This window comes from Electrona antarctica, assembly GCF_951216825.1.
Source record: "Electrona antarctica genome assembly, chromosome: 23".
Taxonomy (NCBI): domain Eukaryota; kingdom Metazoa; phylum Chordata; class Actinopteri; order Myctophiformes; family Myctophidae; genus Electrona; species Electrona antarctica.
The window spans coordinates 29490700-29497273 of record NC_136804.1 but is presented as its reverse complement, the minus strand read 5'-3'; positions in this window follow the sequence as shown (position 1 = coordinate 29497273).

Here is a 6574-nt window from a genome sequence, read left to right as displayed (position 1 = left end):
GACTAGCGAGGCAGCTGGCAGAAGTGGGGTTTGTGTTTGTAATAGAAGGTGAAGCTCCGCCCGTGCGGGTGGTGCTTCACAAATGCAAAATGCAAATGTATAATTGCATTTAAGCACTTTTGATGCACTTTTGCTATTGGCACACTTTCTATGCATAAGCATAGTACAAGGTCTTTTCCTAATTAATGTGATATCGTGCCTTTATTTTTAAATAATGTCATTGTGTATAATTCATATTCAGTGTGGTTAATCTGAACATTTACTGATGGTGATGCTACAGTTATAAGAAAATGGTATTGTATCTGAATTCATGGGAGCTACACATAGTGTGCATTTATTTTGACTGTCATTTTGGGGAGAATTCATGGTAACAAGATCACATGCTTATGGCAGTAGTGTTTGCTGCTATTATTGTACAATGATGATAGAATGTAATTGTATGTGAAATTTTTAGGTGGTAAATGGTATATAGTGCCTTTATCCAAGGTGCTTTACATAGATTGTGCATTACATTCACCCATTCACACGCACGTTCATATACACCGATGGCGGCGGAAACCATGCAAGGCATAGATATAAAAAAAATAGATGCCTCATTGGTTGCTGCAGGTCATTGGAGCCATGTGTGTTGACGGGAGGGCGGAATAATTTACACTGGTACCGGAAGAGTGGACGGCACACTACGTCACGCTGCCACTCAAGTGACTACTGGCCAATCACAGCGCATCTTTTCCGGGACTTATCAGACCCCAACATGCACTCTGTGACGCACACTCATGCTTCCGCTGCACTTCACAAGCAATCTCAGGAACGTTTTGCCCTCCCAGGAGCACGTACGCTCCAGAGGCGAAAGGGGCATCTACCTTTATATGTCTATGATGCAAGGCACCAACCAGCACATCAGGAGCAATTAGGGGTTCAGTGTCTTGCCCAAGGACACTTCGACACTAACTCTGGGGGAGCCCGGGTTTGAACTGGCAACCTTGCGGTTACCATCCTCCGCCGCCCGAAGTAAAGTGCCGTCTGTGTTTTGAAGAGAGACACAGCGCTGCGTGATTCATTCACTCACACATTGTACCTTTTACAGGGGCTCTACACACACACACCATTGTAACATATCTTATGGAGTTATGCTTGGATGTGGCATACAGTACAGTGGAGTACAATACTGTACTGTACTCCACTGTACTGTACTGTACTCCACTGTACTGTACTGTACTGCACTGCACTGTACTGTACTGTACTGTACTGTACTGTACTGTACTGTACTGTACTGTACTGTACTGTACTGTACTGTACTGTACTCCTGTATGTATAGTGCAGCAGCACAGACAGGCACTGGAGCATACAACTTTCTCCTTGAGAAAAAAACCCTAAATAAAACATTACGATAAAAACGAATGGTAAATTAATGAACCATATGAATAAAAGTTTTTTTTTTTAAATGACAAGTGACAAGAAAATACTATAATTGTCCGTAGAAAATGACTGACTTACATGCACTCCCGATGGACACGAAGACAACACAGGGGTGATATCCCAACAGGAAGTACCCCTTAGTCCCGCCTCCTACATTGTGCAAGTGAAGAATAGCTGGTGTCATAGGGTGATGGTCGACACCCCCCAGGGGTGGGCTCACCAGCATCCCATGCTAGTCACCAGCATCCCATGCTGGTCACCAGCATCCCATGCTGTTCACCAGCATCCCAGCATCACATGCTATTCACCAGCATCCCATGCTGGTCACCAGCATCCCAGCATCACATATGCTAGTCACCAGCATCCCAGCATCCCATGCTGGTCACCAGCGTCCCATGCTGTTCACCAGCATCCCATGCTGGTCACCAGCATCCCAGCATCACATGCTATTCACCAGCATCCCATGCTGGTCACCAGCATCCCATGCTGGTCACCAGCATCCCATGCTGGTCACCAGCATCCCAGCATCACATATGCTAGTCACCAGCATCCCAGCATCCCATGCTGGTCACCAGCGTCCCATGCTGTTCACCAGCATCCCAGCATCACATGCTAGTCACCAGCATACCAGCATCCCAGCATCCCATGCTGGTCACCAGCATACCAGCACCAAAACACAACATATGCTGGTTATGCTGGTCATACATGCTGTTTTTTCTAGCAGGGGAGATTACTATTTGATCCAAGTGAATCACAATGCAGACTAGGACTAGGAGTGAACCGTGTACTCCGACCACCTACGGATTTGGTCTGAGTACGGTTCACTTCAGAGAGGTCTGGTCTGGGACTTTTCACGTGTTTGTTCACACACACACACGCCCATCACAAAGATAATGTTGCATATTCACTTCCGGGGATGAAAGAGTCCAAAGAGTGAAATTACTTTTCTTTTTTGTTAAAGGCTATATATTATGTGAAAACACCCTCCAGAGGAACCACATTAATTAATTGTTTCATTTCTGCGGATCATGTTCCATTAAATTGTGGTTTGATTGATTGATTGAAATATTTATTAACAGTTTGCAGAATTACAGTACATTTCAAGCACAAACTCAATACAAAGACTGTTAACTGTGAGTGGACGACCCAATTAAGCATTACACTTGTTTAATAGAGGAGTAGAGGGTCCACCTTGTTCAATTCATCAAAACATTTAGAGACGTACAAATAGACACTTCTATATAGTCAAAGAACAGAACAGGAATTCATCATAAGGGAGGTGAAAATTCTCGACTCAGGGTTCAACCGTTCAACCGCTCGCTAATACCTTCACGTTCTTCATCCCGTCGTCTGGATGATAATAATATTGCCAAAACACTATATTCCAAAAATAAATGATGCTCTTTCTTGGAAATGCAGCTCTCGTCTTCCACCCATAGAGGGAGCTGCAGTGCTGTAGTTTCCCCTCAGAACGGAAGGATCTCAGGCCACTAGTCCACACTATTTGTATGGTAAGTGCACATTAATGGGCAGGAACCCCTTTTGGTGTTTTAAGCATTATGTTATGCTTTATCTGTTGAAAAATAGCACACAAATAGAACTTGTAGGTCTGCTATTTTTGAAAAATCGTGAAAATGTGGCGCAAATCTTTGAATATATATTCTTTCAGAGCGAACGTTTTTAACTCAAATCTTTGCTTCTGGCGGGTCCCTGGAACAACATATTTTCAGATGGGGTCGCGGCCAATTACAGATAATTCTAGGGGCCCTTGACATGAAATAGTTGGAGAACCACTGAGACAGAAACATATAGGTATTTCCAGTGGCGTGCACAGACATTTAGAGGGGCAGGTGCTCAAGTTAAAAAAGGGCACCTTGTGCAGCGCGTGGAAATGAAATGAAATGAAATCTATATTTACCCAGGGTATCTGGGCTAAGCTCAAGAACTTGTTTCCAGCCAGGCCCTGCTCATAGAACACATTTCATCGTAGTGGTTCAATGCCTTGTTCAAGGGCACTTCAGCGGTGGTAATTTTAACGTGTCGGACGGCTGATTCGAACTAGGAACCTTCCGGTATCAAGACCGCGCCGCTATCCGTTCGGCCACCGCTTGCCTTAATCCATTTTGGGCGGGAACCCCTTTTGGTGTTAGCATTATGTTATGCTTTAGCTATTGAAAAATAGCAGATCTACAAGCTCATAGCGCGCCACCGAGTGGCGCGCTATGAGCTTGTAGGTCTGCTATTTTTGAAAAATCAAAAAAAAAAAGAGAGAAAAAAATGTTTTTCTTTTTCTTTTTCTTTTCAAAAGGGCACATTGCCAAAAGGGCAATGTGCACGCCACTGGGTATTTCCAGGCCCGGTTCTTCCCAACTCTGTCTGCACCGTGTCCCCCCAGTGCCCCCCCAGTGCCTCCCCAGTGCCCCCCCAGTGCCTCCCCAGTGTCTCCCCAGTGCCAGTGTCCCGCCAGTGCCTCCACAGAGCCTCCCCAGTGTCCCCACAGTGCCTCCCCAATGGACCCCCAGTGCCTCCACAGTGTCCCCACTGTCCCCCCAGTGCCTCCACAGTGTCTCCTCAATTTTTGGGACAGATTTTTGAGGGGGGGGGGGGGAATCCGAGCGCCATGGGGCGCCAGATTGCGCAGGACCGGCCCTGGGTATTTCAGAAAACTGTCAGGATTTAGAAGGCATTTGGACCACCTGACCACCTGAAGTTCATTGGCATCGTCTGTTTAAGATGCAGCCGCACACCTCCAACCCAGACGACACCTGTCTGCTGCAGAGTGCAGACACACACCTGCAGAGTCTGGAGGTGGAGCGTGCATGCGTGCGTGTGCTTCGATAAGCAGGGTTGTAGAGCCAACATTGGCACAGACAGACAGACAGACGGATGACCTCTGGCAGATTATTTCTGGGAGTATTTAGAATGCAGAGTGCAAGGTGAGAGCCTCGGGGAGCTGCAGCGGGGGCAGGAGGTGACAGTCGCAGACGTCTTTAGTATTCATTCACAGTTCACAGCGTGGTCGTGGGTCTGGAGGAGCGAGCGGCCCGCGGTGGCCCGGCCTCCCTTCACAAAGGCCAGCTCTCAGGGGGAACAGACGGAGGGTCAGCCGGTCCGTCGCAGACGGTCGGATTACAGAGCCAAGGATTGTGCCTCGGTCACCCCCAGTGTTGATTTCGTCGACTAATACTAAGACGAAAAATGTTCGTCGACTAATGGAAACGAAATGAAAACTAAGCTATGATGACTAAAACCAAGACTAAATGTATTGACAATTTCGTCAACAAATAAAAACTATAGACTAAAATGCTAGGAAGGGGATTAGTGGACAAGAGATCTGAAAATAGCCGATCTACAAGCTCACAACGCGTCGCAGCAACAAGTGTAAAATGAGCCATTACGACAGCATCAAGGCCCGACAAAACACATTTTAGTCGACTAAATCAACCATAGATTTAGTCGACTAAAACTAGACTAACACTAAAACATTCCAGGTGACTAAAATGTGACTAAGACTAAATTAAAACTATTCCAAAGACTATATGAAACTAAAATCTAAATTTGCTGCCAAAACACTGGTCAAGGGGATCTAGTGGGAGGATGTGAAGGTCCATGCGTGCGTGCATGCTTGCATGTGAGTCTACAGGTGTGTGTGTGTGTGTGTGTGTGTGTGTGTGTGTGTGTGTGTGTGTATGTATGTGTGTGTGTGTGTGTGTGTGTGTGTGTGTGTGTGTGTGTGTGTGTGTGTGTGTGTGCCTGTGTGTGTGCCTGTGTGTTTGTGTGCGTGGGTGGGTGGGTGTCCTTGCATACTGCTGGAAAGACAGACGTGTTTTCCAGGTAATGTACGTAAGAAAGGAGAATCCTGGTTTCGGTAACCCCAGCTAAATGATAGTTTGGAACCAAATGGACCCTTATGGGTCTGTAACTATATGGACCCTAACGGTAACGGGTCCATTTGGTTCCATTTCTACACTCTGAGTTAAATTAACATTGATTTTACAATATAAATTGGGGTCTCAGAGATATAAATACCATTAAATGGGGGTCCATAGCCTGTTGCATAATCAAAACTGGGGGTCCTTCACATGAAAATGGTTCAAAATCACTGCCAGAGCTGTCAAAATCTTCTCTTATTGGGGGGTCCTATTGGGGGGTCCTCCTTGGCATATATTTTCAAATGGGAGTGTCATTTTGGGGGTCCTTGACACAAAAAGGTTTGGGAACCACTGCCTTAAAGGTAAAACAATACCAAGTATAGCCCATAGACTTCAAACGGAAGATTTAACTTCCATCCCCAAAAGATGTTAAATCCCAAATAGTAAAAGCCTTCAAATGCAAATGCGTTTGGCTGAAACCATAGATAGTCATTACTAGAAGTATGGAATGAAACTCTGCTATGAATCTACAGTATATGAAATAAACTGCTATGATGTGGAAAGAGCATTTCCGCTCGCGATATGGTTTTCGTTTCCCCAATATTAGCGGGTATTACAGGGTATATATTGACAATGACGTAAGATTTGGATACGGGACACAGAGATGACAAAAGTTCAGCAAAGTTTGTTCACAGATGCATCTGAAGACAGATCTTTAGGCAAAGAATTCCCTTTGTCAAGTTGAAATAACCTTTACTGCCTTCTCATTTAGCATAAGAGAATGTTTGTTGACAAAAGCAAATGATGTGAAATAATTAAAACAATCCCTCTCTCTCCCGCATCTAATTTGCTTTGTTGAAACAAAGAACATCTGCACCACTTTCTGTTGGATTGAAATTGATTGAAAATTGTATTAACAGTTTACAGAATTACAGTACATTTCAAGCACAAACTCAATACAAAGGCTGTTAACTGTGAGTGGACGACCCAATTAAGCATTACACTTGTTTACAACAGGGTCCACCATGTTCAATTCATCAAAACATTTAGAGACGTACAAATAGACACTTCTATATAGACAAAGAACAGTACAGGAATTCATCATAATGGAGGTAAAAAGGGAAAAGAAACATATACAGTGAGGGGAAAAAGGGGGGGCGGTGGGGGGGGATTCAGATTTTACGGGGGCCAGTTTCGAATTGCAGCCATCCGTAGGTGCCCTTTGAGAGCGGTTTTGAAGGAGTCAAGGGATTCGCATGTCTTAATGACTGTTGGTAGGGCGT